The sequence below is a fragment of the Rattus norvegicus genome (assembly GCF_036323735.1).
Source record: "Rattus norvegicus strain BN/NHsdMcwi chromosome Y unlocalized genomic scaffold, GRCr8 chrY_unlocalized_11, whole genome shotgun sequence".
Taxonomy (NCBI): Eukaryota; Metazoa; Chordata; class Mammalia; order Rodentia; family Muridae; genus Rattus; species Rattus norvegicus.
The window spans coordinates 796530-808088 of record NW_026947369.1 but is presented as its reverse complement, the minus strand read 5'-3'; positions in this window follow the sequence as shown (position 1 = coordinate 808088).

Sequence of the window (11559 nt, the reverse complement as noted above, 5' to 3'; positions counted from 1 at the left end):
CGAGGACCCTGCATTCTGCTGCCTACAGGAAACACACCTCAGAGACAAAGACAGACACTACCTCAGAGTGAAAGGCTGGAAAACAACTTTCCAAGAAAATGGTCAGAAGAAGCAAGCTGGAGTAGCCATTCTAATATCAAATAAAATCAATTTCCAACTAAAAGTCATCAAAAAAGATAAGGAAGGACCCTTCATATTCATCAAAGGAAAAATCCACCAAGATGAACTCTCAATCCTAAATATCTATGCCCCAAATACAAGGGCACCTACATACGTAAAAGAAACCTTACTAAAGCTCAAAACACACATTGCATCTCACACAATAATAGTGGGAGATTTCAACACCCCACTCTCATCAGTGGACAGATCATGGAAACAGAAATTAAACAGTGATGTCGACAGACTAAGAGAAGTCATGAGCCAAATGGACTAAACGGATATTTATAGAACAGTCTATCCTATAGCAAAAGGATATACCTTCTTCTCAGCTCCTCATGGTACTTTCTCCAAAATTGACCATATAATTGGTCAAAAAACGGGCCTCAACAGGTACAGAAAGATAGAAATAATCCCATGCGTGCTATCGGACCACCACGGCCTAAAACTGGTCTTCAGTAATAATAAGGGAAGAATGCCCACATATACGTGGAAATTGAACAATGCTCTACTCAATGATAACCTGGTCAAGGAAGAAATAAAGAAAGAAATTAAAAACTTTTTAGAATTTAATGAAAATGAAGATACAACATACCCAAACTTATGGGACACAATGAAAGCTATGCTAAGAGGAAAACTCATAGCGCTGAGTGCCTGCAGAAAGAAACAGGAAAGAGCATATGTCAGCAGCTTGACAGCACACCTAAAAGCTCTAGAACAAAAAAGAAGCAAATACACCCAGGAGGAGTAGAAGGCAGGAAGTAATCAACTCAGAGCTGAAATCAACCAAGTAGAAACAAAAAGGACCATAGAAAGAATCAACAGAACCAAAAGTTGGTTCTTTGAGAAAATCAACAAGATAGATAAACCCTTAGCCAGACTAACGAGAGGACACAGAGAGTGTGTCCAAATTAACAAAATCAGAAATGAAAAGGGAGACATAACTACAGATTCGGAGGAAATTCAAAAAATCATCAGATCTTACTATAAAAACCTATATTCAACAAAATTTGAAAATCTTCAGGAAATGGACAATTTCCTAGACAGATACCAGGTATCGAAGTTAAATCAGGAACAGATAAACCAGTTAAACAACCCCATAAATCCTAAGGAAATAGAAGCAGTCATTAAAGGTCTCCCAACCAAAAAGAGCCCAGGTCCAGACAGGTTTAGTGCAGAATTCTATCAAACCTTCATAGAAGACCTCATACCAATATTATCCAAACTATTCCACAAAATTGAAACAGATGGAGCCCTACCGAATTCCTTCTATGAAGCCACAATTACTCTTATACCTAAACCACACAAAGACACAACAAAGAAAGAGAACTTCAGACCAATTTCCCTTATGAATATCGACGCAAAAATACTCAATAAAATTCTGGCAAACCGAATTCAAGAGCACATCAAAACAATCACCCACCATGATCAAGTAGGCTTCATCCCAGGCATGCAGGGATGGTTTAATATAAGGAAAACCATCAACTCGATCCATTATATAAACAAACTGAAAGAACAGAACCACATGATCATTTCATTAGATGCTGAGAAAGCATTTGACAAAATTCAACACCCCTTCATGATAAAAGTCCTGAAAGAATAGGAATTCAAGGCCCATACCTAAACATAGTAAAAGCCATATACAGCAAACCAGTTGCTAACATTAAACTAAATGGAGAGAAACTTGAAGCAATCCCACTAAAATCAGGGACTAGACAAGGCTGCCCACTCTCTCCCTACTTATTCAATATAGTTCTTGAAGTTCTAGCCAGAGCAATCAGACAACAAAAGGAGATCAAAGGGATACAGATCGGAAAAGAAGAAGTCAAAATATCACTATTTGCAGATGACATGATAGTATATTTAAGTGATCCCAAAAGTTCCACCAGAGAACTACTAAAGCTGATAAACAACTTCAGCAAAGTGGCTGGGTATAAAATTAACTCAAATAAATCAGTTGCCTTCCTCTATACAAAAGAGAAACAAGCCGAGAAAGAAATTAGGGAAACGACACCCTTCATAATAGACCCAAATAATATAAAGTACCTCGGTGTGACTTTAACCAAGCAAGTAAAAGATCTGTACAATAAGAACTTCAAGACACTGAGGAAAGAAATTGAAGAAGACCTCAGAAGATGGAAAGATCTCCCATGCTCATGGATTGGCAGGATTAATATGGTAAAAATGGCCATCTTACCAAAAGCAATCTACAGATTCAATGCAATCCCCATCAAAATACCAATCCAATTCTTCAAAGAGTTAGACAGAACAATTTGCAAATTCATCTGGAATAACAAAAAACCCAGGATAGCTAAAGCTATCCTCAACAATAAAAGGACTTCAGGGGGAATCACTATCCCTGAACTCAAGCAGTATTACAGAGCAATAGTGATAAAAACTGCATGGTATTGGTACAGAGACAGACAGATAGACCAATGGAATAGAATTGAAGACCCAGAAATGAACCCACACACCTATGGTCACTTGATTTTTGACAAAGGAGCCAAAACCATCCAATGGAAAAAAGATAGTATTTTCAGCAAATGGTGCTGGTTCAACTGGAGGGCAACATGTAGAAGAATGCAGATCGATCCATCCTTATCACCCTGTACAAAGCTTAAGTCCAAGTGGATCAAGGACCTCCACATCAAACCAGACACACTCAAACTAATAGAAGAAAAACTAGGGAAGCATCTGGAACACATGGGCACTGGAAAAAATTTCCTGAACAAAACACCAATGGCTTATGCTCTAAGATCAAGAATCGACAAATGGGATCTCATAAAACTGCAAAGCTTCTGTAAGGCAAAGGACACTGTGGTTAGGACAAAACGGCAACCAACAGATTGGGAAAAGATCTTTACCAATCCTACAACAGATAGAGGCCTTATTTCCAAAATATACAAAGAACTCAAGAAGTTAGACCGCAGGGAAACAAATAACCCTATTAAAAAATGGGGTTCAGAGCTAAACAAAGAATTCACAGCTGAGGAATGCCGAATGGCTGAGAAACACCTAAAGAAATGTTCAACATCTTTAGTCATAAGGGAAATGCAAATCAAAACAACCCTGAGATTTCACCTCACACCAGTGCGATTGGCTAAGATCAAAAACTCAGGTGACAGCAGATGCTGGCGAGGATGTGGAGAAAGAGGAACACTCCTCCATTGTTGGTGGGATTGCAGACTGGTAAAACCATTCTGGAAATCAGTCTGGAGGTTCCTCAGAAAATTGGACATTGAACTGCCTGATGATCCAGCTATACCTCTCTTGGGCATATACCCAAAAGATGCCTCAACATATAAAAGAGACACGTGCTCCACTATGTTCATCGCAGCCTTATTTATAATAGCCAGAAGCTGGAAAGAACCCAGATGCCCTTCAACAGAGGAAAGGATACAGAAAATGTGGTACATCTACACAATGGAATATTACTCAGCTATCAAAAACAACGAGTTTATGAAATTCGTAGGCAAATGGTTGGAACTGGAAAATATCATCCTGAGTGAGCTAACCCAATCACAGAAAGACATACATGGTATGCACTCATTGATAAGTGGCTATTAGCCCAAATGCTTGAATTACCCTAGATCCCTAGAACAAACGAAACTCAAGACGGATGATCAAAATGTGAATGCTTCACTCCTTCTTTAAATGAGGAAAAAGAATACCCTTGGCAGGGAAGTGAGAGGCAAAGATTAAAACAGAGACTGAAGGAACACCCATTCAGAGCCTGCCCCACATGTGGCCCATACATATACAGCCACCCAATTAGACAAGATGGATGAAGCAAAGAAATGCAGACCGACAGGAGCCGGATGTAGATCGCTCCTGAGAGACACAGCCAGAATACAGCAGATATAGAGGCTAATGCCAGCAGCAAACCACTGAACTGAGAATAGGTCCCCTATTGAAGGAATCAGAGAAAGAACTGGAAGAGCTTGAAGGGGCTCGAGACCCCAAAAGTACAACAATGCCAAGCAACCAGAGCTTCCAGGGACTAAGCCACTACCTAAAGACTATACATGGACTGACCCTGGACTCTGACCCCATAGGTAGCAATGAATATCCTAGTAAGAGCACCAGTGGAAGGGGAAGCCCTGGGTCCTGCTAAGACTGAACCCACAGTGAACTAGTCTATGGGGGGAGGGCGGCAATGGGGGGAGGGTTGGGAGGGGAACACCCATAAGGAAGGGGAGGGGGGAGGGGGATGTTTGCCCGGAAACCGGGAAAGGGAATAACACTCGAAATGTATATAAGAAATACTCAAGTTAATAAAAAAAAAAAAAAAAGAAATGATAAAAAAAAATAAAAAAAAAAAAGATGTGTAAAGTGAGACATGGAAGTGAAGAATGATCAACCAAACAACACCATACCCCTTCGTGCCACAACCTTCAATATGACAGATGGTATTTGTAACTTAATAATTAACGTCTCTTTATAGAACATGTTTTTTAGCAGGAGTATCACTGCATAGGCGTTAAATTTCTATTTTCTTAATATTTTTCGTGATATTCTATCAACCAGACTTTTGATTTAAATAAAGAAAAAAAAGAATAAAAGATGTATTGTCTTGATATGTAGTCCGGGCTAACCTGAAATTCCTAATTTCTCTGTCTCAGTCTCTTGAATGTGAGTATTCTAAGAACAGGATATGGTGCCTGACTTGATAGAAATTCCTTCCTATTCTTTAATCTCAACATCATAGAATTCCAACAAACTACCTGTATTTCTGTACACATAGTATTTATACAGTTTATCCCTCTTTGCTCATTTTTGCATATGGCACCTGTGGTGTGATTGCTTGGTTACTTTCATGGAAAATTGTTCATTTCCAGCAGAGCCTAGTCTGTTTTCAAATATCTACCTTTTCTTCTCTCTATAGTTACACTCTGTTTCTCACAATGTCACTGCTAAAGTAGCTGTTAGCACTGTGGTGGTGACTACTTTTCATCTTGTTCACATTGTTGCCTTATATTGAGACTGAGTATGGACTGCAAAGTTCTTATCATTATGTTTACCATCCTTACAAATATCTGAGCTCTCATGTAATGAGGAACTCCAGTGCTAAGCGTACTTTGGTTCCTTGGGGATTCTGCCTGTCCCTTCCCATTATATCTTCTGAAGTTCAGTCTCATGTCCCTCAAATATTGGAATGTGGCAAACTCATTTTTCTCACACTCTGATAACTTTTCCCTTCAAATGAGATGTCCTTTCCTGTTTTGTGGAGTGTATATGTCTTTGCTGATGTTTGGGTTTTCTTGAGAAAAAATATACCACTTTTTCCTGACAAGTGTAGAGTAGGAGATATCACCAGCCTCTTAGGTTCTCTCTCTATTCACTTGATATAATGAAATGTCAGAGGTATGTGAGTAGATCAGCACATGGTTAATCCACAAATCAAATGTGATCTTCAGTATTTCCAAATTTTAGATAAATAAACATGTTATCTATGTTTATAAATACCATATAAGACACACACACACACACACACACACACATACACACACTCACACACACACTTGTATGCCTATATATTCATGCAGAGACAGAGACACAGAAAACACAATAGAAAAAAGCACGTAGAGGTTGTACATGAATTAAAATGTTAGCATAAGCAACAATGAAGGATAACAGTATTTGTTTACATCCTGCTTCACCATTTGATCACTTATAAACACGGCTAAGAAAAAAAGCATTCCCCATGAGTTTACTTCTGTATGAATAAGTTAATTTCCCAAATCACTTAAGTTGATCAGGTGTGGAATGCTTGTCAGCTACATGGGTCATTAGCTTGTGTGCATGTCTAGCCACAAACATTTTAGATTTACATTTGGGTACACGCTATTTTGGGGAATTTCTCACCACAATACATAATTTTCGTTTCTGTTCAATAATTGATCACTAGATTAATTTTCTATTTGGGTTAATGAAAAAACACAGCTCTCCAAAACAACAAAAACAACAAAAACAACAAAAAAAGAAAAACAATACACGATTTTCTTGTGGGGGCAGGGGACATAGTCAGGTATAATACTTTATTAGATCTATTAGATTGATCTGACCCATTCATACAAAAGTTATAAAAATCTAAGTGTAGAGAACATAGGGTAGACTTAAAGCTCTGACAGTTATGAAGCGAGAGTGCTGTTGAACATACTTGACCATTCAGTGGACTCTGTTCTTGTAGAAAAAAAAAATGCTGGAATGCATAGGATTCTATTGTTATGCATTTCACACTTATTTTAATGTAGTGTAAATATTTGTCCATATTAAAATAAAAGAAACAAAAAACAAAAACAAATAAACAGCCTTCCCACAGCGAACACAGAGAATGACTATATTTTTAATATGAAATATTTTTAAAGCAACTTACTTTTCATTAGTAATTTCTGTATTTGTATAGTTAGCTCTCTAGTTAGAGAGTGAGGCCTTTCATCTCCCAGGTAAATTTCCAGAATATTAACTCAAGAACTAGAATGTTGTATTTACATTTGGATTTGTGCAATAAAAATGACTCACGAGAAATCCTGAGGTTTCATAAAAGAAAACTTACTAAAGCTAAAAGCACACATTGCACCTGACATGATAATAGTAGGATATTTCAACACCCCATCCTCATCACTGGAGAGATCTTGGAAACAGAAATTAAACAGAGATGTAGAGAACATAATAGAAGTTATGAACCAAATGGATTTAACAGATAATTATAGAACATTCCATCCTAAAATATAAGGATATACATTCTTCTCATAACGTCAGGGAACCTTCTTCAAAATTGACCACACAATCGGTCCCTCAGCAGACCTCAACTGATACAGGAAGATAGAAATAATCCCATGCATTCTATAAGATCACCACACACTAAGACTTTTCTTCAACAATAACAATAATGTCAGAATGCTCACGTATACATGGAAGTTGAAAAATGCTTTACTCCATGACAAACTGGTCAAGGAAGAAATAAGGATAGAAATTAAAGACTTCTTAGAACTTAATGAAAATGAAGACACAACATTCCCAAACATATGTGACACAATGAAAGCAGAGCTAAAAATAAAAACTTATAGATCTGAGTTCTTGCGAAAAGAAACAGGAAAGAGCATATATCAGGAGCTTGATAGCACATGTAAAAGCTCTAGAACAAAAAGAACTAAATAAACCCAAGGGGGGTAGAAAGCAGGAAATAAAACTCAGAGCTGAAATCAATGAAGCAGAAATGAAAAGCACCATACAAAGAATCAACAAAACCTGGAGCTGTTTCTTTGACAAAAACAATAAGATAGATAAACCCTTAGCTAAACCAACCAGAGGTAAAAGAGACTGTATCGAAATTCACAAAATCAGAAAAGAAAAGGGAGACATAACAAGGGAATCTGAAGAAAGTAAAAAAAAAAAAACATCAGATTCTACTATAAAAGCCTATATTCAACAAAACTACAAAATCTGGAGGAATGGACAATTTCGAAGACAGATACCAGGTAGCAAAGTTAAAACAGGAACAAATAAACTATCTAAAGAACCCCATAACTCCTAAAGAAATAGAAGCAGATATTGAAAGTCTCCCAACCAAACAGAGCCCAAGTAGAGATGGTTCAGTGCAGAATTTTATCAGACCTTCTTAGAAGACCTCATACAAATATTATCCAAACTCTTCCACAAAATTGAAACAGACAGAGAACTACCACATTCCTTACATGAATCCACAATTACTCTTATACTTAACCCACACAAAGACTCAGCACAGAAAGAGAACTTCAGACCAATATCCCTTATGAATATTGATGAAAAATACGTATAACATTCTTGCAAACCGAATCTAAGAACACATCAAAAAAATCATCCATCATGATCAAGTAGACTTGAACCCAGGGATGGAAGCATGGTTTAATATAGTAAAATCCATGAATGTAATCCATCATGTAAACAAACTCAAAATTAAAGAGCACATGAACATTTCATTAGATGGTGTGAAAGCATTTGACAAAATTCAACAATCCTTGTGGATAAAAATCCTGGAAAAATCAAGAAATGAAGGCTCATATCAAAACATAGTGTGGGGCTGGGGATTTAGCTCAGTGGTAGAGCGCTTACCTAGGAAGTGCAAGGCCCGAGGTTCTTTCCCCAGCTCTGAAAAAAAGAACCAAAAAAAAAAAACATAGTGTAAGAAATATACAGCATACCTGTTGCTAACATCAAACTAAATGGAAAGAAATTTGAAGCATTCACACTAAAACCAGGAACTAGACAAGGCTGCCCAACTCTCCCCTACTCATTCTAAACAAGACTCCATGCCATAGTCAGAGAAATCAGACAGCATAAGGGGTTCAACCAGATACAAATTGGAAGAGAAGATATCAAAATATCACTATTTGCAGATGATATGATTGTATATACTTAAGTGACCCCAAAAGTTCCACCAGAGAATTTCTCAACCTGATAAATAACTACAGCAAAGTGTCAGGGTATAAAATTACCTCAAACATACCAGTATCCTTCCACTCCTCAATGGATAAATACGCTGAGAAAAATAATGAAATCACACACTCCACAATAGTCCCAAATAATATAAAATAACTTGGTGTTAGTTGAAACAAGCAAATGAATGATCTCTATGACAATAAGTTCAAGTATCTGAAGGAAGGAAATGAGGAAGATCTCAGAACATAGAAAGAGATTCCTTGCTCATGTATTGACAGGATTAATTTAGTAAAGATGACTATTTTGCCAAAAGCAATGTACAGATTCAATGTAATCTCCATCAAAATTCCTACTCACTTCTTTAATAAAGCTAGAAAGAGAAATTTGCAAATTCATTCCGAATAAGAAAAAAGCCATGTAGCTAAAACTATCCTCAACAAAAAAAGAACTTCTGGGGGAATCATCACCCCTGAACTCAAGCAGTATTACAGAGCAATAGTGATAAAAAAAAACTGCATGGTATTGGTAAAGAGACAGATGGATAGACCAGTGGAATAGAATTGAAGACCAAGTAATGAACCCACACACCCTATCGTTTGATATTTGGCAAAGGAGATAAAACCATCCAAATGAAGAAACATAGTATTTTCCAGAAATAGTGCTGGTTCAACTGGAAGTCAGCATGTAGAAGAATGAAAATAATCCCAATTTTATGACCAAGTACAAAGCTTAAGTACAAGTTAATCAAGGACTTACACATAAAACCAGATACACTCAAACTAATGGAAGAAAAGGTGGGGAAGAATCTTGGACACATGGGCATTGGAGAACATTTCCTGAGTAAAACACTAGTGACTTATGCTTTAATATCAAGAATTGACAAATAGGAGATCATAAAACAGCAAAGCTTCTGTAAGGCAAAAGACACTGTCATTAGGATAAAACTGCAACCAACGGATTGGAAAAGATTTTTGCCAATCCTATATCTGACAGTGGATAATATCCAAAATATACAAAGAACTTATGAAGTTAGACTCTAGAAAGCAAAAATACCCTATTAAAATGGGGTAGAGTGAGTTACAAGACATTCTCAGCTGAAGGTTTTCAACTGGTCAAAAAACACCTAAATAAATTTTCAACATTCTTAGTCATCAGGGAAATTCAATCAAAACAAATCTGAGATTCCACCTCACAGCAGTCAGAATGGGTAAGATATAAATCTGAGGTGACAGCAGATGCTGGCAAGGATGTGGAGAAAGAGGAACACTCCTCCATTGTTGGTGGGATTACAGACTGGTACAACCCTTTTGAAAATCATCTGAAGTTTCCTCAGAAAAATGGACATTCCATTACCTGAGTACCCAGTAATACGTCTCTTGGCCATATAACCAAAAGATGTTCCAACATACAACAGTGCAATATAGTCGAATATGTTCATAGCAGCCTTATTTAAAATAGTCAGAAGCTGGAAAGAACCCAGATGCCCTTCAAGAAAGGAATGGATACAGAAAATGTGGTACATCTACACAGTAGAATATTACTCAGCTATCAAAACAATGACTTCATGAAATTTATAGGCAAATAGAATAAACTAGAAAATATCATCCTACATGAGGTTATTCTATCAAAGAAAAACATACTTGGTATGCATTCATTGGTAAGTAGATATTATCCAAAAAGCTTGAATTACCCATCGTGCAATACACAGACCACATGAAACTCAAGAAGGATGATTAAAATGCAGATGCTTCACTCCTTCTTTAAAAGGGGAAACAAAATACCCATGGGAGGGGATAAGGAGGCAAAGTTTAGAACTGAGATTGAAGGACCTGCCGTTCAGAGCATGGCTCACATGTAGCCCATACATATACAGTCACCAAAACTAGATAAGATGTATGAAGCTAAGAAGTGCAGGCTGACGATAACTGGATATTTATCTCTCCTGAGAGACACAGCCAGAATATGTCAAATACAGAGGCAAATGGCAACAGCAAACCACTGAACCAAATCAGACCCCAGTTGGAGGAATTAGGGAAAGGATTGAAAGAACTGAAGTTAATAATAACAATCTCAACCAAACAGAGCTTCCAGAGACGAAATTTCCAACAGCAAGACTATACATGGCCTGACCCATGGTTCCAACTGCATGTGGCAAAGGATGGTCTTGTTGAGAAACAATGGAATGAGAAACAATTTTTTTTCGGACAATGTTGTACCCCCAGTGTAGGAGAATGTGGGGAGGTGTAGGGAGGCTGTGAGTGGAGAGGTGAACTCCTTTATAGAAGGGTAGGGGGAAGGGCTAAGGGGCTTGTGGACTGGAAACCTGGAAAAGGGAATAACATTCGAAATGTAAACAGGAAATATCCAACAGTGAGAGAGAGAAAGAGTGAGAGAGAGAGAGAGAGAGAGAGAGAGAGAGAGAGAGAGAGAGAGAGAGGAGGAAGAATAAGAGGAAGAAGAAGAGGAAGAAGAAGAAGAGGAAGAGGAAGAGGAAGAGGAAGAGGAAGAAGAAGAAGAACAAGAAGAAGAAGAAGAAGAAGAAGAAGAAGAAGAAGAAGAAGAAGAAGAAGAAGAAGACGAAGAAGAAGAACAAGAAGAACAAGAAGAAGAAGAAGAAGAAGGAATTGAAAGAGAAAGAAAAATAAACTTCCATTCTTCCCCATTCCCTCTCTTCCTCAGCTGTTGTTTAGGCAGTCATGTTAGTGAGATGCTATAAGTGTAATTTCTGGTGTTACTTTGGAACACCATCTCATAGTATACTTTAGTCTCTTACAATCTTCTTTCCCCTCTTCTGTAATGTCCCTCAGCCTTGAATCAAGTGACGTTTTATAGATAGATGCATTGAGACTGCACCTGAAATTTCTATCCTGCATTTTGAAAGGCTGGGATTTTTACTGTGATCTTTGTTGCAGAGACTGTAATTAATTCTGTATATAAGGACACATGACTTTGATTGATGTTAGGTATGATACTGGCTTAAGT